Source organism: Pelophylax lessonae (assembly GCF_965119305.1).
Source record: "Pelophylax lessonae genome assembly, chromosome: 2".
Taxonomy (NCBI): Eukaryota; Metazoa; Chordata; class Amphibia; order Anura; family Ranidae; genus Pelophylax; species Pelophylax lessonae.
In genome coordinates this window covers 105,103,564-105,129,679 of record NC_138769.1, presented here as the reverse complement: position 1 = coordinate 105,129,679, position 26,116 = coordinate 105,103,564, and the positions used below count along the sequence as shown (strand labels likewise).

At 46.2% G+C, this 26,116-nt stretch overlaps 1 pseudogene across 1 annotated transcript in view; it reads left to right on the top strand.

Moving 5' to 3' along the window:
• LOC309547968 overlaps nt 1-21,996 on the top strand; it is a 116,570-nt pseudogene extending 94,574 nt beyond the window's left edge. Inside the window, exon 3 of the transcript in view lies at nt 21,084-21,996. The product of the transcript in view is annotated as an uncharacterized misc_RNA (transcript). The remainder of the gene's footprint in view (nt 1-21,083) is intronic.
• The last annotated feature ends 4,120 nt before the right edge of the window (nt 21,997-26,116 follow it).

Here is a 26,116-nt window from a genome sequence, read left to right as displayed (position 1 = left end):
GCTTCCGTCAGGCCACTCTGCCATAAAGCCCTGACTGGTGGAGGGCTGCAGTGATGGTTGACTTTCTACAACTTTCTCCCATCTCCTGACTGCATCTCTGGAGCTCAGCCACAGTGATCTTTGGGTTCTTCTTTACCTCTCTCACCAAGGCTCTTCTCCCCCGATAGCTCAGTTTGGCCGGACGGCCAGCTCTAGGAAGGATTCTGGTCGTCCCAAACGTCTTCCATTTGAGGATTATGGAGGCCACTGTGCTCTTAGGAACCTTAAGTGCAGCAGAAATCTTTTTGTAACCTTGGCCAGATCTGTGCCTTGCCACAATTCTGTCTCTGAGCTCTTCAGGCAGTTCCTTTGACCTCATGATTCTCATTTGCTCTGACATGCATTGTGATCTGGAAGGTCTTATATAGACAGGTGTGTGGCTTTCCTAATCAAGTCCAATCAGTATAATCAAACACAGCTGGACTCAAATGAAGGTGTAGAACCATCTCAAGGATGATCAGAAGAAATGGAAAGCACCTGAGTTAAATATATGAGTGTCACAGCAAAGGGTCTGAATACTTAGGACCATGTGATATTTCAGTTTTTCTTTTTTAATAAATCTGCAACAATGTCAACAATTCTGTGTTTTTCTGTCAGTATGGGGTGCTATGTGTACATTCATGAGGAAGAAGAATGAACTTAAATGATTTTAGCAAATGGCTGCAATATAACAAAGAGTGAAAAATTTAAGGGGGTCTGAATATTTTCCGTACCCACTGTATATATATATACACTCTTTAACTTATTTATAGTTATTTATTATATTATAATTTTTGATTTTGTGTTTCAAACTTTATCATACCCGAGATTTTATAAAGAAGAACGCACAGTAAAAAAAAATCATATGTAAATAGTTGGTTTGGGCTGCTCGTCCTTAAGAATTACATGCAAAATAATGGTACCGCTTTCAGCACCTAAAATCGGAAAGAATCATACCGCCAGGGAGGTTAACATAGTTTCCTACGGTACACGTTCACATCTGTGCATTTTTCAGCCCACAACAGACTGCGTTTTGGGTGTAATAGACTTCAATAGAGTCGCACCAGAAACACAAGTGTCGCGTTTTTGATTCGTTTTTAGATTTCAAAATGTTTATTACGTTTTGTAAGAAAAAAAATACACAAAGATACCTACAATTAACAACTGTAGTGGAAGATAACATATAATAATGCTAAACAGTCTACATGGCCCGCAGAGGAGCTTATGGCAGTGGCATATACATCTGGAGAACACCTTGCTGGCTGTCTCCATGGACCGGAGCATTGCCATCCGGGCCCCACTCCCCCCCCCCCCCCCCACCCCCGGCTTTCATTCATTTTTAATTAGTTTTGCTTTTTTTTTTTTTTAATTATTTCTCCTTTAACCACTTTCCGACCACCTGCAGTACATATACTGCAGCAGGTCGGCTCTGTCCCGCGAAACAACTTAATTGTACATCGCTTTGCAGGACCGCGAGTGGGGGTGCACGCGCACGCACTCATTCGCCACAGGGGGAGCCAATAATGCTTTGTTTCCACTGAGCGGAACGGTTCGGGTCGGTACAGTTTGGAAGGGTTAGAATGGTCCGGTCTATTCAGGTGAGCGTTTCCACTGCAAGTCGGGCCACCAGGGACCATGCAGGGTTTACAGCAATTGAGGTGTTTGTTTTGCTCTTTCATTTGACGTGAGCATTGAAGTTTTCCTGTCCGCCAATCAGTGGAATCTATCGTGTGACGCCAGTAGCTCCGCCCTAACCGTACCATACCGTACCATTTCCTATGGCCCTACATCTGAAGCAGGACCAGGAATGGTGCGGTTTTGTTCGGTTGTATGGGCCACTTTCATAATGGAAACACTAAAATTAGCGTACCGTACCGAACCGACCCGAACCGATCCGCTCAGTGTAAACGAGGCATAAGTGGGTCCGGCGGCAGCAATTGCTGCCGGGCACCCGCGATCATTCCACGTAGAGACAGAACGGCGGTCTCCACGGTAAACACGGCAGGCCTATGTTCTGTCAGTAATGAACACAAGTTCAAATAAGAGGAACACAGGTCCCTCTGTTCATTCAGTAAAGATATCCCCCCCAACATTTAGAAAGCACCCCCTAGGGCAGTGATGGTGAACCTTGGCACCCCAGATGTTTTGGAACTACATTTCCCACGATGCTCCACTACACTGCATAGTGCATGAGCATAATGGGAAACGTAGTTCCAAAACATCTGGGGTGCCAAGGTTCACCATCACTGCCCTAGGGACTCATTTAACCCTTTGATCGCCCCTGGTGTTAACCCCTTCCCTGTCAGTGTCATTATTACAGTAACAGCGCATATTTTTAGCACTGATTACTGTAGTAATGTCACTGGTCCCCCCAAAAGTGTCAAAAATGTCAGTTAGGGGTCCGATCTGTTCACTGCAATGTTCAATGTTGCAGTCCCGCTAATAATTGCTGATCGCCGTCATTACTAGTAAATAAAAAAAATAATAATAAAAAAATACATAAATCTTTCCCCTAGTTTGTAGACGCGATAACTTTTGCGAAAACCAATCAATAAACATTCATTGGGATTTTGTTTTTACCAAAAATATGTGGCAGTATACAAATTTTTCTAAAATGATGAAAACATTTGATTTTTACATTTTTTTTATTGGGAATGTTATATAGCAGAAAGTAAAAAATATTGTTTTTTTTTTTTCAGAATTGTCGCTCTTTTTTTGTTTTTTAGCTCAAAAAATAAAAATTTAAGAGGTGATCAAATACCACCAAAAGAAAGCTCTGTTTGTGAGAAAAAAGGACATAAATTTTATTTGGGTACAGCGTCGCACGACCACGCAATTGTGAGTTAAAGTAATGTAGTGCCGAATCAAAAAATGATCTGGTCATTAAGGAGGAAAATCTTCCGGTCCAGAAATTGGTAAAAACACTGTATATAGTGGGTCAGCAGCGGAGGAGGAAGAAGACTTCAGTGGCAGAAGCAGAGAAATAAGACATCAGCGGAGGAAGCGGAGAAAGAAGACATTGTGATTAAGCTACGACGAGGGACATGTTTTTTTGTAACACTACACTGCTTTTTCTTTGGTGAACAGATAGCCAATACTCATTTAAATGGGGGGGCAGGATTCTGGGGACCCCTTACTTAAAGGGGGCTTTCAGATTCCGATAAGCCCCCTGCCCACACACCCCCACAACCCTGGTCAGGTTTGCCTCAAAGCCCCCTCCACTCCAAAGCCCTCCCCCCCCCCCATGTTGATTGGCATGCAGCCTGGTATGGTTCAGGAGCAGGGAGGACACTCGCTCATCCCCTCCCTTTCCTGACCTGCCAGTCTGCATGCTCTGATAAGGGTCTGGTACAGATTGGGGGTGACCCATGCCATTTGTTTTTTTATTTTCGGAGTGGGGGTCCTCTCCAAATCCATACCAGACCTGGGCCTGATATGGATTTGGGGGGGTGGGAGGGGGCCCACACTGTTTTCTCACATTTTTTAGCTGGCAATTCTTTATTTTTACAGCTGATGACTCATCTGTTGTTAAGGACGCGGCGACTGGCTTCCCAGCTCACTCCTTAGCAACCAGCTATATACAGTGTTTTAAAGGGCAAATTTAAAAAAATGTGAAACACAAAATGCAAAAAGCATGAAAGCTGCATGCAAAAACGCATCAAAAACAAGGGTTTAAAAGCACAAAATGCACCGCAAAATGAGACGGAAAAGCGCAACAAGTGCAGCCTGCATAGATGTGAACCTAGACTTACTCAGAGTATGACTAAAACTAAATTGAAATTCAACGTAAAAATAATACTGCACTACTACATAAGAATGAGTAGGAGGCATCTACTGAAAGAAAGAAAAAAAAAGGTTTTTCTTATTATTTTTTTTTCTTAATATTTAATGTTGGTAATATATTCAGGTAATATGTGCAATGACATCACAGCCAATTAAGTTTACAGTTTTTAGGGATTTGTAATAATTTAAAGTTGCAATATTTTTTTTTTTTTTTTTTTAATGAAACTTGGTTTTATTTATAAAGACGTTATATATCACAACGGCTAAGCCCTTGTCCACTGCCGCTACTTCAAAGTCGCATGACATTCCTGTGCGACTTCATCGTGGTTTGCATACAACTTCTTTAACAGAAATCAATGCAAGTCGCGTTGAAGTCGCACCAAAGTAGTGCAGGAACTTTTTTCTAAGTCAGGAAAACTAGCTGCCATAACCCTGATATATTTTTTTCAGTCAGGCGGTCGGTTTTCATATAAAATTTGTCCCAACAGCAAATTCGCGTGAGATCACTTTTATGGGCAGTAGAGGAGGTGCCCCCTCCGGACGTCTCTGAGCTTACCAGAGCCGTCGGTAAGCCCGGGGCCGATCCGATCCCTCAGATGCCTGGGAAGGAAGTCGAGTGAGGAAAAGATAGCTCCCCACTCGGCTCTTTGCCCTTGGAGGACCAGAGTGACGTCTGATGTCGCTTCCGCCTCTCTGGCTTTAAGACATTTTTTTTTTTTCTTAAAGTCAAAACTACTTTTATTTTTAAATTTTTTTGCTTTTAACCACTTGCCGACCGCCGCAAGTACATATACTGCGGCGGTCAGCCCCTCACAGGCAAAGTGACGTACCCGCGCGGTCACGGACCCCCCCCACGCGTGTGAGCGGCGGACCCGATGTCCGCCGCTCACTCACGATCGTCCGTGACAGCGGGAGAAAGGCAGGCGGCTAGTGTAAGCAAGCCACCTGTCATTCTCCCCTGTGTAGAAACAGTGATCATACGGTTCTACTATGTAGGACCGTTGATCATTGTTCCTACACTTCAAGCCACAGCCAATCACAGTTAGAATCACGCCCCCTAGGGACACACACAGCCCCTCCCTCTCAAATAAAGTTAACCCCTTCACTACCAGTGTATTTTTACAGTAACAGTGCATATGTATAGCACTGATTACTGTAGAAATGTCACTGGTAACCCCAAAAGTGTCAAAAATGTCAGTCAAGGGTCCGATCTGTCCGCCCCAATGTCGCAGTACCACAAAAAAAAATCGCAGATCATCGCCATTACGTGTTAAAAAAAAAACAACAAAAATGACAAAAATCTTTCCCTTTGTTAGTAAATGCGATAACTTTTGCGCAAACCATTCAAAATACGCTTTTTGCTATTTTTTTTTCCAAACATATGTAGCATAAAACAAATTGGCCGAAAATGTTAAAAAATTTTGATTTTTACATTTTCTTTTGGGGAATTTCATATAAAAAAATGTGAAAAATATTGTTATTTTTGCAAAATTTACGCTCTTTTTTTGTTTATAGCGCATGATCAAAAAATCGCACAGGTGATCAAATACCACCAAAAGAAAGCTCTGTTTGTGGGAAAAAAAGGACGTCAAATTCGTTTAGGTACAGCGTCGCACGACCGCGCAATTGTCCGTTAAAGTCATGCAGTGCCGAATCGCAAAATACCCCCTGGTCAGGAAGGGGGTAAAATCTTCCGGGGCTTAAGTGGTTAAAGGTGAATGAGAGATCTGAGGTCTTTTTGACCACGGATCTCTCAATAAAGAAGACCTGTCATGCTTATTTCTATTACAAGGGATGTTTACATTCTTTGTAATAGGAATAAAAATTATCAAAAAAAATTAAAGGGACAGTGAAAAAATAAAAAGTAAAATAAATAAAAAAAAAAAAATGTAAAGTGCCCCGTCCCTCTGAACTCACACGCAGAGGCAAACACATATGTAAGTCGCACACGCATATGTGAACAGTGTTCCAACCATACATGGCTGGACGCCCCCGTGAGGAAGTCGGAAGTACGAAACGCGTCGGGGCGTGGCCAGGCGGCGTAACCTAATCAAGTGTACGAGGAGTCTGATCACCCGGAAGGCACGGTATCCACGGCGTGGAGTCTGGGCACGGGTCTCAATGGGTGTACACCTCCATATATGCGATTATTCAACTGATGTCATGTGAGTGCAATGTATGTTGTTTATGGAATAAATTGAGTGTTAAACGTTATTACACTAGTCGGGCTCTATTCCTTCCTTACATGTGATTGCACCTGATTGAGCCTGTATCATTGGTCCCATTCCAGAGTCTTAAGTGGATGTGATTGAGATTTGGCCGGCTTGCTCAACAGTGAGAGGCACTGGGCTACTGGAGTCGCATTCGATAGAGCCTATACCATTGATCTCATTCAGGAGCCCTCTAGTGGATGTGACTGAGATTTGGCTGGTTTGCTCAGTGGCAAGAGTCACTGGGCCACTGGAGTCGGTGAGTGTGCATTGCCTCCCCCCCTTTCAGAGCACAGAGGTGGTGGTTAAGGTGATCCTGTTTATCTGCACCATTAGAACTCCCCAAGTGACACATCAGTGTGGATTTACGTGATCTATTCTACGCTGCGTTGGTGGACTGTTTTATGCAGGTTATCCTGCACTGGGACTGTTTTTTAGTTTCCTTTTAAATTGAATTATATTTAAGTTTTCTTTTATTGTGTGGTAGGGGAGAGAGGTTATCATCTCCTTTTGCGCTACTAGAATATATCTGATCTTGCATCTATACATATTCTACTTTTTCATACATTGCTATTAAGTAGCAGCATTTGTTACCATACTACAGATTGATATCCTCACTAAGCGCTTGGTTGCTTACTAAAAGTGTAGGTTCCGTGTTTGTGTTTGTGTAAGCAGTGTATACATACATGGCAAGTATTGCGGGGATCGTTAGAGCAAGCACAATAATTCTAGTACTAGACCTCCTCTGTAACTCTAAACAGGTAACCCTATAAACATTTTTAAAGCATTGCCTATGGAGATTTTTAGGTACCGTAGTTTATCGCCATTCCACGAGTGTGCGCAATTTTAAAGCATGACATGTTAGGTATCAATTTACTCGGTGTAACATCATCTTTCACAATATACAAAAAAATTGGGCTAACCTGTTTTTTGTTTTTTTTTATTCATTAAAGTTTATTTTTACTTAAAACAAATTGCTTTTGAAAAACTGCTGCACAAACAGTGTGACATAAAATATTGAAACAACTGCCATTCTATTTTCTAGTGTCTTTGCTAAAATATATATATATATATATATAATGTTTAGGGGTTCTAACTAATTTTCTAGCAAAAAGTTTAGATTTTTACTTGTAAACAACAAATGTCAGAAAAAGGCCTGGTCAGCAAGTGATTAGAGAAATGCTTAAACAATGCATTACAATTTAACTAAACCCATTCGATTTTAGTCGAATATAATATGACTAAAACTAAAACAATTCAGATGACTAAAATACAGCTTAAACTAAAATGGCATTTCAGTCCAAAGAGTATAACTAAAACTCAATTGAAATTTGACGTCAAAATGAACACTGAGTGGGTGTTAATGGACACCCACCCAGTGTCTAAAACAGACTGATGGGGATTCGTTCCCCGTGCGTCTGGCGGATCGGATCAGATAGCAGTGGGGTGTAAGGGGACAGGCGGTCTGTTTACATTTAACCGCCCATAGTGGAGAGCGGGCTGCATTAGTAAAGCAGACATGGACCAACCATCAATCTGCTCAGCAGGGATTGGTAGACAGATCCCTCGCTGAGCAAGTGGACTCCAATGGAGGTCTAGAAGACTTAGTAGGGTGCGCAGGGGCATGCAACCAATTAGGTGACACTCACTAAGGCTGAAATGCCCATAGAGGATATTTTTTCCTCACTACAACTAAGTAACACTACCCTGTATACTTGATTATTTTGAGGTCATGGCTCTGTGGGGGCCAAAACATAAATGCTGAGAAATACAGGCAGATACTGATCCATCATGGAAACGTGATTGGCATCAAATTTATTCTGCAGCAGGACAATGACATCAAACATACAGCCAATGTCATTATGAACTATCTTCAGCCTAAAGAAGAACAAGGAGTCCTGGAAGTGATGGTTTGGCCCCCACAGAGCCCTGATCTAAACATAATCGAGTCTGTCTGGGAAGCAGTCTACAGCCACAGAAGAAAAAAAGAAAGACAAAGAGTGCCTCTAAGTGTAATATTTAATGCAAGTGGGACAATCAGCCAAATAAAAACTCACATAGGGTACAGGTTAAGGCGCTCATCTAAGGGTGACGATCCAGCAGCAGAAGAGTCCGTGCCTCCAGTCCAGGTGGATGTGATGCTGCGGTATAGTGGGGAGCTCGCCAGTGAGGACTGAGTGTTTCTGGGTAGAAGCTGGATGGATGGCAGCGTGGAGTGTGGCGCCGACTGGCGTGTGACGTCACTATTGGGAAGGAGACACAACGCGTTTCAGGGCATGTGCGCTGCTTTCTCAGGTATCACTCCTTCTCCATATCAATACCTCATCAGGGTCAAAGTTGAAACCAAATACCCAATAGCCAACAGTATTGGATGTATAAAAATGAATGTCAGATATTTGAACAGATAATCAATATACAAGGATCTCAGACAAATGTGAGGAATTGAATAATAAAACATACTATTAAACCAGTTTACGACCGCCCCATTGTAGATTTACAGTTGTTCTGTGCAGAATCACGTATATATACATGATTCTCCACTTCCGCATGGGGGTGCGCACACGCACTGCTGTGATTAGTCACAGGACGAGTCGATCAGCGGGTGCCAGACAATGGATGTTCGCTGGCACCTGCTGATAGTCGAGAAGACACACAGGATGGAGCTCTGCATATGTAAAAAATGCTGAGCTCTGTCCTGACAACGGGAATGTGATGGATTTTCTTTCCCTGTAAAGCACCACACATAGTACACAAGAGGCGTAACTAGAACTTTCAGGGCCCCATTGCAAGAAACCATGAAGGGCCCCCCTTCCATCTGAGCTACAGGCTTCTAGTTCTGGGAGAGCATCCATGGGCATCCCCCCAAAATCTTGCCTCCCACACGCCCCCTGGGGCGCGCATCCAGCATGCTCTGTGACTGCTGTGTTCTTCGGGCATTCACAGTGGCTGATCACATGTAAACAGACTTGTTGGTTATTGGCACTCCTTTCTTCCAATGCTAAGTCTGTGTTAGGAAAGGAGAGCCATTACCAGCAAGACTGTCAGTACATTGTTTACACTGATAATCAGGGCTCTGATCATCAGTGTCCTGATCATCAGTGCAGTTCCATCAGTGCTGTTGCCTATCAGTGCTCATGAATGTCGCCTATCAATACTGCCTATCAGTGCCACCAATCAGTGCTCATCAATACCGCCTATTAGTGGCACCTATTCGTGCTCATCAATGCCCATCGGTGCTGCCTATCAGTGCTCATCAGTGCTGCCTTTCAGTGACACCTATCAGTGCTCATCAATGCTGCCAATCAGTGCCCATCAGTGCTGCCTATCAGTGCCACATATCAGTGGTCATCAATGCTGCCTATCAGTGCCCATCATGCTGCCTATCAGTGACCATCAATGCCGCCTATTAGTGCCACTTAGTGCTCATCAATGCTGCCTATAAGTGCCCGTCAGTGCTGCCTATCAGTGCCACCTATCAGTGCTCATCAATGCCGCCTATTAGTGCCACTTAGTGCTCATCAGTGCCACCGGTCAGAGCTCATCAATGATGCCTATCAGTGCCACATATCAGTGCCCATCAATGCCGCCTATCAGTGCTCATCAATGCTGCCTATCAGTGCCCATCAATTGCGCCTATCAGTGCTCATCAATGCTGCCTATCAGTGCCCATCAGCAGTATTCTGAGCTGAGAGTGTCTCTCTCATACAGCTCAGACTCAGAGCCTGCACTGACAGTCCCTCCTACCTCACACGGATAGGAGACAGCCGTGTCAGATTGAATGCCGCATTATTTCAGTCCCTCTATAAGTTGCTGATCACCGCCATTACTAGTATAAAAAATAAATATATAAATATTTCCAGTATACTGTATATACCATATTTTGTAGACACTATAACTTTTAAGCAAACCAATCAATATACGCTTATTGGGATTTTTGTTTACCAAAAACATGTAGCAGAATACATATTGGCCTAACTTTATGAAGAAATTAGATTTTTTTAAATGTTTTTATTGGATAGTATATTGTATAGCAGAAATGAAAAAATATTGTTTTTCTTTTTTTTTTGTTTTGTTTTGTTTTTTTTTTTTAGAAAATTGTCAGCTTTTTTTTGTTAATAGCGCAAAAAAATAAGAAACCCAGTGGTGATCAAATACCACCAAAAGAAAGCTCTATTTGTGGGGAAAAACCTATATTTACGTAGAGCGTTGCATAACCGTACAATTGTCCATTAAAGTTTTTTTTTTTTTTGTTTTCGTAGTATACACTATAGGATTATAAAAGACCTGGAAAACCTTTGGGCGCCCCAAGGAGAGTAGTAATGTGCCACGGTATGCCCCATTGCGTCAAACAGTAAGACTTTTCTTCCGAGTTCCGCTTTAATGCAAGTACTGTATTAAGGTAAAAAACATTTTGACTTTATAACTACTTTAAGTTCCTCAATTGGGTAAAAAAACAGGAATAATAAAATAAAAAAAACTAATAATCACATTAATAATAATTCAAATAAAACATGCTGATTAAAATGTGGACCTAATGAGAATAAATATATAAAAATGAGTAAAATATATCCAAAAATGAATGTGTGTATAAGTTGAGCCACACCTTAGGTTCTTTTTAACAACTTCTGCGTGCCACCTTAGAGCGTTACCTTTTCACCTTTACCCGTCAGCACCAAAACGCTCAACACCTTCTCACCCCCTACCATGAAATGTGTCTGGGTGACATCACCCTCAAAGCCGCACGGGCAGACTCACTTAAACACAGATTTAGAATTTCCTCTTTTTTTTTAGCTTACAGCAAGTGCAAAGGGTTTATTTTCTTTTTTAAAGATTAAAATAACCTCGGTCATGTCTTGGTCTGCACTCAGCAGGCCTCCGGCACACACCTCTCGGTCGCACACCTCATCAGTCCGGCCGGCTGACAGGACTTCTGGGAGAGCAGCACCTGCGTGTGCAGTTGCTGTCATCTCATACCTCATTACATCTGCTGCCGTCTCTGACCGGCCCGCGCTCACTGTGTGTATACAGCTGTAGGCGGCCCGTCTGGACATGTTTTAGCGTTGACAGTCCAAGTGTGATTTATGTACCAGGTAAACTCTTATCCCTTTCACTGCTATTGTCTAAAGGAGACCACCCATTGTCTTCTTCTCTTCTCGTTGGAGAGCTAACACTTGCAGAAATGAGTGCTGTCACCTCCAGGCATTCATTAAAGCACCTTTATTGTGATCTCAATTGATTTTTGTGGCTTTGTGAGATAAGAGGTACAGTACATTACAGGGTCTAAGGAGTTTATTATGACATTTTATCCTCCTTTGCGCTTTTGACCTCAGCATACAAAGTTTAGTTCTCGTAAGTGGGTGTCACCGTCGTATAGGATGAAGTTGAGGTCATTGGGTGTTGGGTCATCAGGCTGAGTACGATTAAATAACTACTGAAATAAAAAGTACTAAGATTATTTGAGAGAGTGGTCTAAACAGGGCTTTTTTTCTCAGAAAAAAGGTGAAGGAACTCAACCACGTTGAGTTTGTTTTTTTTGTTTTGTTTGGGTACAGTGTTGCATGACCATGCAATTGCCAGTTAAAGTAGCGCAATGCTAAATAGCAAAATGGTCTGGTCATTAAGTGGGTAAAATCTTCCGGAGCTAAAGTGGTTACTAAACATTGTTTTCAAATTTAAACAATGCATAACTTTTGCTGCGCTTACCCCAATTATTCACTAAATTACTAATCATATAAATACACATAAAAATGTGGATACACGCATAAACATAAAACTATTATCGGCATAAATAAATGAACATAAATAGTGAACAATAATCATAAATCTTTAATAAATAACTGCATGAATATTCAAGTCTCTTAATAAAAGTTTTCTTCTATAACATCCCATCCTATTTCCTCCAAAGTCCACCTCTTGTGTCTTGATCAGTATTCCAATAAAAACAATGCGCAGTGACTCCCACCTCCAATTCACTCATACGCTCGCCTCCAACTGTGGACCTGCCAATTTTCAGGTCAAAACACGCCTCCTATTCTTTGGGGCTACTCTCAAATGTCACTCCAATGCTGAACCTCTCAATCTTCCTCCTCCTATTATCACTTATGATGATGTATACATCATTCACAAATTCCAGGTGTGTGGCCCTTTAAAAGATCAGGGTTCTCCCTGCACGTGTAGGCCTGGAGGATGAGTGTGCCGAAACTGGAAGTGACACGGGAGCCATGGTCACGCCATTTGTAATAATATGCAATCTTTTACTGTATATATGTAAGTGCAAATCTATATTAATAAAGCGTTTTTTTTTTTTTTAATGAACCCCACTATGAGGGGCCCCTGATGACCACCATTCTAATTAGTATTTTACCGCACTATGAGGGGCCCCGATGACCACCATTCTAATTAGTATTTTACCGCACTATGAGGGGCCCCTGATGACCACCATTCTAATTAGTATTTTACCGCACTATGAGGGGCCCCGATGACCACCATTCTAATTAGTATTTTACCGCACTATGAGGGGCCCCGATGACCACCATTCTAATTAGTATTTTACCGCACTATGAGGGGCCCCCGATGACCACCATTCTAATTAGTATTTTACCGCACTATGAGGGGCCCCTGATGACCACCATTCTAATTAGTATTTTACCGCACTATGAGGGGCCCCTGATGACCACCATTCTAATTAGTATTCTTTCCAATTAATGCATTTTAGCAGGGGTTCCCTTACATCTAAAAATTATGTCAAGGGTTTCTCTGGGGTAAAAAGTTGAGAAATTATGTTCTATAGTATTACCTTTAACTCCCCCCTCAGCAGGTACTTAAAGGCTAGGGAAGGGAGGGGAGGGGCAGAGGAGCTGGGCCAGCACAAAAAATAATTAGACACTTCCAGAAGAGGAGAGAGCTTTGATATGTAAGGGGGCTGTGCTAGGAAATTGACTCTTACTGGAGTAGTCTAATTTTCTATCACAAATTAAAAATAGAAAATGGAAAAACGATGCACTTTAGCATTTAGAATACTTTTTTTTTTCGTGCTATACCTGCAATTTGTAAGTTGGTGGCTCTGTCAATATATTTTCTCACATTTTAAAAAGGGAAGTGTGGGATTTCCAAAAAATAAACATTCATACTCACCTAGGTGGATGCAGAATCAATTCTATGATGTAGCTGTCCCCCACTGGTGCCATACTAAGAACTGAGCGAACAAAGACCATTAATTGCTCAGTTCTCAGATCTGATCTGAACACAGAGTGGTGACTGTCAGTCGCTGGCTCTCTGCTCTCCCCTCCGGCACCCACTGCTGGGCTGTGGAAGGAGTGGGAGCGGCTGGCTCAGGCTCTCAACATATGGACACAGACCATTAATTGCTCAGTTCTCTGGTCTGATCTGAGCACAGAGTGGTGACTGTCAGTCGCTGGCTCTCTGCTCTCCTCTCCGGCACTCACTGCTAGGCTGTGGAGGGGGTGGGAGCAGCTGGCTCAGGCTCTCAACATAAGGACAAAAAATAACTCTACTAGAGTTGTGGAGAACAACAGACGGCCATATGAGTGACGCAAAGTACAGTGTTGGGGTTATAAAAATATATATTTTATTTGATTATAGATTTAAAAGGGGTCATATAGATCCACCTCAAAGATTGAAAAAAGAGGTCAATAAAATTACAAGGTGTGTGCCAAGTGGTCACTTGAAGTGACCCTGCAATTATAGCAACCAAAATACTCAACAAAAGTCAAATGACAAAAACCAAACAAGAAAAATGACATTAAACACGTGTGACAAACGCTCGTCTGGACGCCAGATAGGTCATGCATTGGTGGTTAAAACACGGCAACAGGCCATATAATAAAACTAGCAATACTAGTGTATATTGGTTTATTCACCAGTGCAAAGGTCCCTGGGTGCTCGAGTCACTGGAGGGTGGAGAAGAGGAGAATGGGAGGAAATTAAGGGGATCAGTCTTTTGAAAATTCCAGATGCTTCAATAAATTTCTGGCCAGATGAACTGGCTAGTTCAGATGGGTTTCACCTCCCCGCAATGTTTGCTGGTTGATAGATAGTACATCAAGTAACTCACAATATTGATAATTAATACCCATTGGCTATACTGCCATACTAATGGGGTATACCAGCAGGTAGCAGATCTGTAAATGTCACTTGAATACTGGACTTCCACTGTATTCAGGCAGACCATGACCATCTGGAGCCGTGCAACGGTCCCAAATATCTAGGCAGTTGATATTAGTATGTTACCTGTGTTGATTAATGCACATAGACCAGGGGTGTCAAACTCAATTTCAATGTGGGCCGCATCAGCATTAGGGTTGTCCTCAAAGAGCCGGTTGTATCTGTAAAACTATGCATCTACTTAGATACCTAGGAGTACGTATTATACAGAGTGTAGTGTTCACGAGTGTGCAACATACAGATTGCAGATTTCAAGGGAACGCTGTGTACAGACCGCAGGGTTGAGGAGTGTATGACATACAGAGTGCAGGTTTTATGGGTGCGCTACGTACAGAATGCAGAAAAAGGTAGTATGGGGCATGCAGAGTTCAGGAGTGTGTGGAGAACAGAGTGCCCCCCCCACCCCCCAAAAAACGTCCTAACATCTCATCTGCCTTGCTCTAGTGCCTCCCAGCAGTGCACGTGACTCCGTGTATCTCTCTCTCGCCTGTAGGGAGACTATTGGTTGGCATTGCTGTGCCCCGCCGTGAGTGCATGCAGGGCAGGCAGGGATCTGCAAGAGCTGGAGGTGGGGAAATGGAGTTCCACCACATTCTATCTGAAAAAAAAGCCCTGGGTGCGAGGGCCACATGAAATGGCCTGGTGGGCCAGATTCGGTCCACGGGCCTTGTGCTTGAAACATGTGACGTAGACTATTCACTATCCTCTGTACTTGACTCAGTAGGTGGATTGTTGCTTCACATCTGCTGGTTATGATTGTTCCACCAGAAGCCCCCCTTGTACAACTATCCAAACATGCCCTGATCTCCACGATCACTTCACCATCCCTGGCTTTTACCGACTCCCTTCCGGGACATGTTGATGGCGTCATGTGACGCTGTTGACGTTGATGTGTTTCGCTTTAGGATCGCATAGCTTCGTCTGGACACTGAGAGGCTGAGCCAGCTGCCAGTCAGGCATCTGGGCAGATCCTGACATTATTGTCAGGATCCCTGCAGAGCCTCTGTGATGTTAGCCGACAGCAGACTTTAGCCGGCTGTTGGCTGAATCTGGGTCACAGTAGTGCAGAACTAAGTGCAATCATGTGACCCACAGGAGAAGTATGACCAAAAGAGCTTTGGCTGTAGTGACATTTTTCTTTTGGCAGGGAAAATATCCAGAAATCTATAATTAGATCAATTTTTCTTAAAAAATGAAAAGGATAGTAAAAACAATACAGAAGTGTAATATTAGGAGATCAAAAGGCCAAGTCACATTCCACATGACAAGCAGACATTTCACTCCTAGAGAACAGGGGGGGGCACAAGGTTTACCTAGCGAAATTCACATATGACATCACTAGCCAGGCTGTGTCAGGGGGATATTACGGCCAATCCCATCCAGGACACAGAGCTGCTATGTTTATTAGGGGTTCAATGCTGGAAATTATTTCTAGATTTCTGAAGACAATCTGAATTTCTTGTATTGTATAAAATGATCAATTTCGTTTTGTTGGAACAAAATAAAATGATCGATTCAGTGCAGAGTTTTCAAAATGGTTACAGGAGTAGTCATTCCCTCACCGCGTCTATATGTGTGTGAGTGTGTGGGTGTGCATAAAGATAAATGACTGAACATCTTGTTACATGTGTGCATAGAAATACAAAGATTCTGTTTAGTGATTGGCTTCTGATAGAGAATTAATAAATACTAATAACACAGGATCAGTTCTTCATTGCTTTAGACTGGGGGGTCACCAAACTACAGTCCGCAAGCCACATGAGGACCGCTATAAGATTTTATCCGCTTCGCAGCTGATGTGCACAGTCTTCACCCTGTTGGGGACCATGGTGTAATGAGGACTCTGATGTAAGGTGAGAGTCTGATGGGGTCTCCGGCAGTAGGAGAACTCTGACGGGGGCCCTGATGTAAGGAGAACTCTGATGAGGACCCTGATGTAATGTGAAATCTAATAGAGACCTTCATGTAAGGGGGGATTCTGACGGAGACCCTAACGTAAGGAGGGCTTTGATGAGGACCCTGATATAAAGGGGGAGGGGCTCTGTAAGCAGGGCCATCTTACCGAATGGGCATACTGGGCAGTTGCCCGGGAGCCCCACTTGCCCGGGGGGCCCCACCTGCCCAGCAATCCAGCCCCAGCCAAGCATTAGTCCAGATTTCCGTGTGCATCCTGCCGCTGAACTTAGCAGGTGGCAAGCGCCTTTTGGCCCTGCACTGCTGTCAGGCCACTTGCGCCGTGGAGGCGGAGAGGCATTCATGAAGTTGTCGGCTCCCCCTCCACAGGGAACAGGCACACACAGGACAGTCAAGTCTGACTCCCGTCCATGTGTGTGTTCACCGGACACAGCCGCCGAACTTGGAAGCTGTCATTAGCCTGGCACTGCTGTACCAATAATTATTGCCTTATCGATAATTTGCATTTTTATTCTCGTGGATGATTATGTAGGCGGGGCCCCAGTGCACTGCATTGCCCAGGGCCCTTTAATGCTCTACAGATGGCACTGTCTGTAAGAGGGATTCTGATGGGGATCCTGATGTAAGGGGTGACTCTGAACTAAGGGGAGCTCTGATAGAGACCCTAATGTAACGGGGACTGTAATGAGGATTGTGATGTAAGGTGGGCTCTGAGAGGGACCCTAATGTGAAGAGGACTCTGAAGTAAGGGGAATTTTGATAGGGACCCTGATGTACGAGGGACCCCGAAGCAGACCCTGATATAAGGGGGTCTCTGAGATAAGGGGAAATTTAAGGGAACTCTGATGAGGAACGTGTAGACTAAATTTATTTTTGTTTGACCTTAATTATTAGCCCACATTTAATTGGAAATTGTTTTGCTATGTTTCACTGAAGTTATTTCTCAGTTGTTCTGAATCATTTCATGCTGATTACAAAGCTCCAAGTAAAACGTATTCATTTATTACATTTTATTAATTCATTTATAAAACTGAATTTTTCTGGCCCACAAATATTTGTAACTGTAGCATCCTCCTAGGTAGGTGCTAGTGAGAGAGCATAGATTTGAGCTATGTCTGCTTACCAGAGGGGCTGCAGGTAAATCTTAAATTGTTTTCTGCCTACCAGAGAGCAGGATCTGCTAGTGAGGTCTGCTCATGGTGCTCAGGATGCAACTTGTTCTGTCTGCAGAGTGTTTCACACTGGTCCAATAGGGAGGCATGTTGGACAGTGGGAGGAAACCTGACAAATGAGTGCATGGGTTTGGCACAGTACTGATGATTGGCAGAGGGAAAAGTGCCTCTGCGCATGTTGGGATAGTGTATAAAAGCCAGCACATGTGCTTGAGGTCTTTCGGCTGGATAGTGGAGTCCCGATGATTGGCAGAGGGAAAAGTGCCTTGGAGCACGTTGCGAACTGTATAAAAGCCAGGAGCACATGTGCTCAAGGTCTTTTGGATGGATAGCGGAGTCCCAGAGGGAGGGGGTGGCTGCCTCCTCCTCAGTAGAGGTGCCATGCATCCTCAGGGGGTCGCCCTGAGGGCCTGGAGAATAGCAGTGAGGAGAGGTCCCAGAGGTCCAGAGAAGCTGACTGAGAGGGAGACACTGGAGGAACTGTCTCTGCAGTACAGTGAGTACAGAATTTCGTGTCAAGGGGCCTGACCTGAGGGGGGCCACCCCTGCTCCTAGGGTAGTCAGTGGACGGGTGTCAGTGGGAAGAGGATGCTAGAGAGAGTGTCCTGAAGATAAGTTATTGTCCATCTAGTCATTTTGTCAGGGAGCAAAGAGAGCAAGAGGCTTAACCCCATCTATACTTGTGGCAGTGTGGATTAATAGCCTGGCTGTTCCACATTCTCAAGCAAAGTTCTGAAGATAGAAGCCCCCATTAATGTGAATAGTTCAATTGGAGTATCCCACTATTCCCTTCTCCCATCCCAATTACCAATAAACAACAAAAAAACAACACCTCTAGACTGTTCATTTGTGTGATGAGCCAGCAGGAGCAAGGTGGGACCCAGGGACTTATTCCAAAGGTAATTGAGTGCTGGTAACCAGGGGAGCCCATCAAGACAATACTCAGCAGTTCCTGCAGGGACAGTGCTACATAAATAAAAACATGGTCTTTGTACTAAAAAGTTTGGAGACCCTTGCCTTCCTCAGGGACAACTATCTAATAATTTAATCAATAATAGGTTTTAAAGCTGCTGATGCAAGAGAGACTGGCCAGTGTTTTAGTAGCAGCCTGTGTCGTCTGGATCTTGCCTGGCCACACCAATTCATACTGAATAGTAAAAAGTGGGTCCATGAGGCTTGCTGCCCAATCTTATCTTATTGGGTCCTGTGAGTAAGTACTGTATGTTTGGTATGAAGGGCATTAAAACGGAACTCCAGCCTTTACCTTCAGTATTATTGTCTGTGCTGGCCCAGCTCCCCTGCACCTCACCACCCTACATAAACTTTTATGTAGCTGGCATGTTTAATTTACATGCAGGTGATAATGGGAGCTTATCCATCCCCATATGCCCATGCAAAAAGACCATCTTTAGCCTGTCTGCATCCTCATCCATGCATCAGACCTGCATGGATGTGCACTCCAGGATACACATGGAGGTTTGTTGCAGCTGGCTGCCTGTCATTGATTTTAACAGGCTAATTGCATGCCTCTTCATAGAATATCTGTGCATCCCAGGCGGCTGAAGACAGTCCTTAGCACAGGAGTGCGGATTGGTATGCCAATGAGATCTAATATATAAGGCCACATGCACACTTTCCTTACACTTTAGCCTATGTGTCCATACACATAAAGGTGTTTACAGGCAGGAGCGTTTAGAGGCAGAAAAAAAAAACACAGACAGCGTGTCCAGGAGCAGCAGCGCTTCAGCAGCTAAAAACGCTAAACGCATGTAAGCGCGTTGGGGCGTGCGTTAATGCTAGCCAGGTTTAACGCTTGAAAATAATTAATTTTAATGGCCAGAATAAATTATTATTCTGGACAAGTATGCGGCCGCAGGCCGGTATTTGTGGGAGGAGCTAGCGGGCTTTATAGCGCCGCCCCTCCCCTTGACCGGCCTGCTGCCTCGGATCGTCACTGGTCAGGTGTCCAGTGATCACCTGACGTCGGATCTCGCTGTTCCTCCTCGTGGACCGGACGTCCGGTCGGGTCGTGCAGCAGGAAGCGCTGCTCGCCGAGCTCCTCTTCCACAGCGCAGCCTCTGTCAAATTGCCTGGCTCTCCCTCCGCTGGTATCCTGTCCGGCTCCCCTGCGTTTGGCCACCGTCTGCTCTGCTGTTTCTGTCGGCCACTCCGCTGCTTTCTCCCCGCTGTTCAGCAGGAGGTCAGGTACGGCAGGGTATGGGGGGGAGGGGGGGGGGGTTGGCATCTTCCTGCACACACTGCCTGCCTCCCTGTAGGCCACGGCTATTCTTTCTCCACATACGGTCCTGCACACACTGCCTGCCTTCCTGCAAGGCCACGGCTACCTCCATACACAGTCTCATGCACACACTGCCTGCCTTTCCACTAGGCCACGGCTACTTCACATTTACGTGTCTCTACGCTCATTTCAGCCTCCGTCAGCTTGTCTCCCTCTTATCATGTTCCCTGATTTGTTCCTGGTTGTCACGGCTGTCATTGCTTTGGGGGGGGGTGGCCCGGTCTTACCAGAGGGAGGGGGGGGGTTGGCAGGTGAGGGTTGGTGGGAGGGGGGGGGCGGGGGTCTCATGGCTCGCAGGGTGTGCATGTTCTGTTAGGTTCCTCATGATGTTCTCCAGTGGGGGGTCTGGGTGACCCCCCCCTATTTGTTGACCATTTTCCTTTTTCCTTCAGGTTCTCACCATGTCCTTCAATACCGGCATCAGGTACTACTTCAGGTTCAGGTTCCTTGTGTACCTCACGGCTCCACTCATTTTTTAGTCTTCACAGACGCTACCCTGGCGTCGCCCATAGACACTGGTAGGCGTTCTGTCATTTGCCCCCACCACACTTTGTCATCTTTGTCTGGTTGCCCGGTGGTCAGCCCCTTCCAGGTTCTTCAGGCTCTTACACTCCTCATGTGCTTCACCTGCGGTTGCTTTGGTTCCGTGCTCCATCACGGCTTCATCACCTCCACGCACATACCACATTTTCATGTTGTCCGTCTTTCTTGTCGTCACTGTTTTTTTTTTCTGTGTCATTTCAGCTGTATGGTTCTGTCTTATATTGCCCCCCCCCCCCTGTAGGGCAAGTCAACTGGCTGTTAGGGTTTCAGGCGCTGGCCTTAGACCCCCCCCCCTTTCGTAGCCGGTCCCGCGAGGCCAACCTCCCAATCTCGTCGGAGATTATTTCGCCCCACGGGCCAAACCAAAGCTAGCGCCTCGCTCCACCCTTCTCATGGGGTTTATAGTTAGGGCCTCACCTGTCACGGCCACACGTTTTGATTCTTTTACTGTCACCGAGAGGCCATCTTTCCCGCCACCACGTCTGTGGCTCACGCCCCTCGCCCAAATCATAGGTAGAGCCTCTCACCGGCCGCTTGGCATCTAGCAGGGCCTCACCTGTCACGGGGTAGTTAAGTTTTTCGCCTCTGGGCTCTAGCTAGCCAGCCAGTGGTTCTCCTATACGTTACGGTCGTTAATCGGTCTTGGGCGTTCTACTTTTTTCTGTTTCCTTCTACAGCGGGCCTCAAGGAGCCACCCTGGAAGATGGATTTTCCTCCCCCTCCACGCCAGCCAGGATCAGCACCCCTGTCAGGTCCGGTACCCCCAGGGGTCGTCGGGTTCCTTCTCCGCTGGGCTCTTACGGGTCTTGGACTATTCCGAAAATCTCGGCGGTCCTACGCCAGAAGGGTATCTCGTTCCCGGCCACTGCAAGAAAAGCGGAGCTGTTCAAATTGATGATGGAACATCCAGAAGATCCGGGACTGGGCACCAGCTCTCAGGGCTGTTCATCTGCCATACAGGGAACCCTGGACTCCATCCTATCCTCCCTACAGTCCATCGGCGATAGACTGACTAAGCTGGAGGATGCCAGTCCGTCCCAAGGGGGCCCCCCTCCTTCCTTGCCGGTCCCAACCTCAGTTCCTGCTGGTGATCAGGGTAGGCCCCCAGTTCCCATCTTGCCTTCTTCCACGGTTTCTCCTATTATCACCCCGGCCCACTTGGTCCCCGCGGCTCTCCGCAAGGATATCTTGGAGGGGAAGGATGTCAACCTAGTGGCTCTCCTCATTGCCTCCCAGGACATGGTCGAAAGCAAGGTCTACAATTACGGTGATTTGTCCGTAGTCATGAAGGCCAGGGACCCCCGGCTTAATAAGAAGCTCACTATCCCCGAGTTTGTCCTGGCCTTCGGCATCTACAGGGACGTTTTATGTTCCGTTTACCCGCAGCGGCGGGAAGAGTTAGATCTCTACTTGCATAAGATAGTGGATTTAGGGCACAAATACGGGGGTTTTACCTTCTTCGACTTTCATAAATCAGTCTCGGCCAAGGCGGCGGCAGCCTTGGCTCAATTCAATGTTCGTGTGGATTGGAGTCTACTGGATACCGAGCTCTTCTGCAGGCACTTCGCAGGCTTGGCACCTCCCTCCTGTGCCACATGCTCCTCCACTTCACATTCTGCCAGCCTTTGCCCCATGGAGGCTGTGTCCTCCCCGGCCGGGGTCCCAGGGGGGGGGGGCTGGCAGGTCAGAGCAGCGTGGCCTTAGGGATAAGCTGGGTCGTCCCATAGTGTTCTTAGGTAAAGCCCAGGTTTGCAATAATTTCAATGGGGGGGCGTGCAGCTTCAGTGCTTGCAGGCTGCTCCATGTCTGCTCCATCTGTTTCAGGGCTCACACTAAATCCATGTGTCCATCCAAGATGTACCCCAAACAATGACTAACCGGGGTCAAGGTCGAGGTACTGGAGTTCTACCTGCAGGCTCATCCGTCTCCACACCTGGTGGAGTATCTGATTCAGGGGTTCTTGGGTGGGTTCCACACGGGGCTGGTGTCTCTTCCCACGGGGACTCTGGAATGTCCCAATTTACTATCGGCCACGGAGGACCCGGAGTCGGTAGATCTACTCCTTGAGAAGGAAGTGCAGGAGGGGTTCATGTTAGGCCCCTTCCCGGCCCCCCCCTTCTCCTCTTGGCGTACCAACCCGATCGGTATTGCCACAAGCAAATTCACCAATAAAAAACGTTTGATTATCGACATGTCGGCTCCTCATTCTTCCACCAACCCCAGCCTTAATTCCCTTATTCCTTCGGCCGAGTTCTCACTCCACTATGCTACCGTGGACAATGCCATCCAGGCCATTTTGGGGGCTGGCAGGGCTGCCTGGCTCAGTAAAACGGATATTGCCAATGCCTTCAAACTGCTGCCTATTCACCCCTCCTTATGGCACATCCACGGTGTAAAGTGGAGGGAGAAATATTATTTCGCTTGCAGGCTGACTTTTGGGTCTAAAAGCAGCCCCAAGATTTTTGATACCTTTGCTGAGACGCTCTGCTGGCTCCTTCTGAATGTCTCCAGGTGCCCCTCGGTGTTGCACTACCTTGATGATTTTTTGTTGGTCGAGGATAGCAACTGCACGCCGGTCAGTCTAAATAGTACCTTGGCCTTATTTTCCACCTTAGGGGTTCCCCTGTCACCAGGCAAAACGGTCGGCCCGGTCACCAGGCTGGATTTCTTGGGGATTACCCTGGATTCTGTCTCCATGCAGTCCAGCCTCCCTGTGGACAAACTTGAACGTATTCGTGGGGTGGTAGGCAGGTTCCTGGAACTAGGGACTTTCTCCAGGAAGGAGTTGCAGTCCTTGATCGGGTCATTAAATTTTGCCATGCGTATCATCCCCCAGGGCAGGTCCTTTATCTCTCGGTTGCTGCGGCTGTTGCCAGGTCTTCCGGAGGGTGTCATCTCCCACCTGGATCCCCCTGCCAGGGCGGACCTGGGTATGTGGGTTGAGTTCTTGGGAAGCTGGAACGGTATCTCCATGTTCATCCCGCCCATTTCTGCCCAGTCCCCTGTGTTTTGGACGGATGCGGCCGCCAGTACCGGGTTCGCAGCCATCTTCGGGGATTCATGGTTCAGGGATAGTTGGCCGGTTGAGTCTCTAGCCTTACCTGCTTTCCGGGAGACCTCAGCGCTGTTTGAATTATACCCTATTGTGGCAGCTGCTGTCACCTGGGGTAGGTACTGGTCAGGGAAGGCAGTCAAATGTTTCAGTGATAACATGGCTGCTTGTGATATCATCAACAAAGGCCGTTCATCCTCCCTGACTATCATGAGACTGGTCCGCAGGCTGACCTTGGTAGCCGCCACTTACCAGTTTTTTCTTTTCTGTGAGCACATTCCGGGTCATACCAACTTAGCCGCTGACGCTCTTTCCCGCTCCAAATTGCAGGTTTTCTTCACTCTCCACCCGACGGCCGACAGATGTCCCACGCGGACCCCAGAGTTCAAGGATCTGCTCCTGGACTAGCCCGCATCATGGCGCATGGACGGGAGTTGGCCCGTTTGGCTCTGTCATCCAACACCAGGAAGGCTTATGACCGAGCCTTGACCATCTTCCGAAGGTTTCTAGTGGATTTTGGATTGGTTGATCAGTCAGTGCAGACCATGGTCGCCTTCGCTGCTTTTTGCCACCTCCAACTCAAGCTATCTGTCAGTACTATTAAACTATATCTGGCGGGTGTTCAACACCACTTTCTGACGCACCATCCAAACTCCTTGCCTTTCCTCCGGGCATATCCTCTGAAGAGCCTCCTGAAGGGCATTGGCAGGTTGGATCACCGTTCCCCCATCAGGCGGCTGCCGATAGATGGGGTGAAATTTAGGGCCCTCTCCAACTTACTGGACACGTCGCCCTTTGAGCCATACACGAATGCCGTGGTCAAAGCGGCGATGTATCTGGCTTTCTACGGTTTTCTCAGACCCGGGGAGTTTTCGGTAGCTTCCGCAGCTGAGGGGCGGTTGTGTCTCCTCAAGCGAGATCTCGTCAAATGGGGGGATCATTATGTTTTGACTCTGCAGAGCACCAAGACCAAGCAGGTGGGCAACCCCGTTACCATCCCGTTTTACCCATCTGGGAATCTTTGGTGCCCGGTCAGAGTGTTGGATGTTTTCGTGGCCCAGACCCGGAGCAGCCCCAGCCATGCACCGCTCTTTGCGCTCCTGGACGTTCCCCTCACTACGTCCAAATTCATTTTCTACATACGTTCTCTTTGCATTAGACTGGGGTGGGACCCGGCAGCGCACTCTGGCCATTCCTTCCGGATAGGAGCGGCTACGGCTGCTTCAGGGAATAATACGCCAGGCCATATCATTAAAAGGCTTGGTAGGTGGGAGTCGGACGCCTTCCAAGTGTATATACCGCACCCAGAGAGGGAATTGAGATTGGCTTTTCGCAAGCTTGTGTCCTAGATTTTTTGAATAAAGTGTGTTGTTTTGCTTACTCTTTTTGCCCTCTTTATTTACAGGCTACCCCCCTTACGTCGGTTCAGGCACACCACACCGACTGTCCTTACCAGGGGGTGACGTCTTTTAGTATTGACCACAAGTATGCGGCCGCAGGCCGGTATTTGTGGGAGGAGCTAGCGGGCTTTATAGCGCCGCCCCTCCCCTTGACCGGCCTGCTGCCTCGGATCGTCACCCCACCCTCCTTCACCCTTTTTCTCTACCTCTTCCCCTTGGGGGTGCCCTCTTTATTTACAGGCTACCCCCCTTACGTCGGTTCAGGCACACCACACCGACTGTCCTTACCAGGGGGTGACGTCTTTTAGTATTGACCACAATTAATGAATTAAGCCCCAAATACTTGATGCACCAAAATAGGTAAAACACAATTATAAGTATTAATCGTTTTTTTTTTCTGCCAAATGAGGGGAGCTGCTGGGCCTGCATCCCTTTAGACGTGTTCCTATTGGGAGTATCTAACCAAAAATGAAATTTTTGTTGCAGGGGATGCCAGAAATCTGACTTGCCAATCACACAAGCAGGAAATGATGTTTCTGGGGTGTGGTCAGTACATTCTGTGTACAGAACAGCTCCAGGTAGCCATATTGCATTGCATTTTCAGAAAATACAACAGCAGCAGATTGAAAAGGAAAGCTCATTTTAAATAACATTCAATTACAATATGATGTGTGTGGTAATTGTATACGCTATATTGTTTTTTCTTTATTCACTGATTTTTTTTCCCCACGAAAGTGGAGTTTCCCTTTAAGGTTTCTTGGCTGTCACTTGGCAACTCGAAGTTTCAGCTCCCTCCATACATTTTCTTTAGGATTAAGGTCTGGAGACTGACTAGGCCACTCCATGATCTTAAAGCGGAGTTCCACCCAAAAGTGGAACTTCCGCTTTAAGGCCTCCTCACCCCCTTACATGTCACATTTCACATGTCATTTTTTGGGGGGAAGGAGCAGGTACCTAGTTTTGACAGGTACCTGCTCCCACTTCCGCTCAGGGCGCCTAGGCGGCTCAAGCGGAAGTTCCCCTCCCTGCAATTCTCGGGGACACGTCAGAGGTCCCAGAAGAGTGCCTGTCTACTCAGGACGCGCAGCGCACAACCGGCTGTGAAGCCACAAGCTGTCACAGTCGGGTGCCCACACTAGTGATGCCGGCGCCACAGGGAGAAGAGGGAGAGAACCGAGGCTTCTGCCGGCCACATCCCGAGACCATGGGACAGGTGAGTGTGTGTTTATTAAAAGTCAGCAGCTACACTTTTTGTAGCTGCTGACTTTTAATAAACACCAAAACGGGTGGAACTCCGCTTTCATGTGCTTATTCTTGAGTCACTCCTTTGTTGCCTTGGCGATATGTTTTGGGTCATTGTCATGCTGGAAAACCCATCCATGACCCATCTTCATAGTTCTTGCGATGAGACCAAAATTGAGGTCTTCCACATTAACTCAACTCGCCGTGTTTGGAGGAAGAAAAATGCTGACTATGAACCTAAGAACACCATCCCTACAGTCAAGCACGGAGGTGGAAACATTACTCTTTGGGGATGTTTC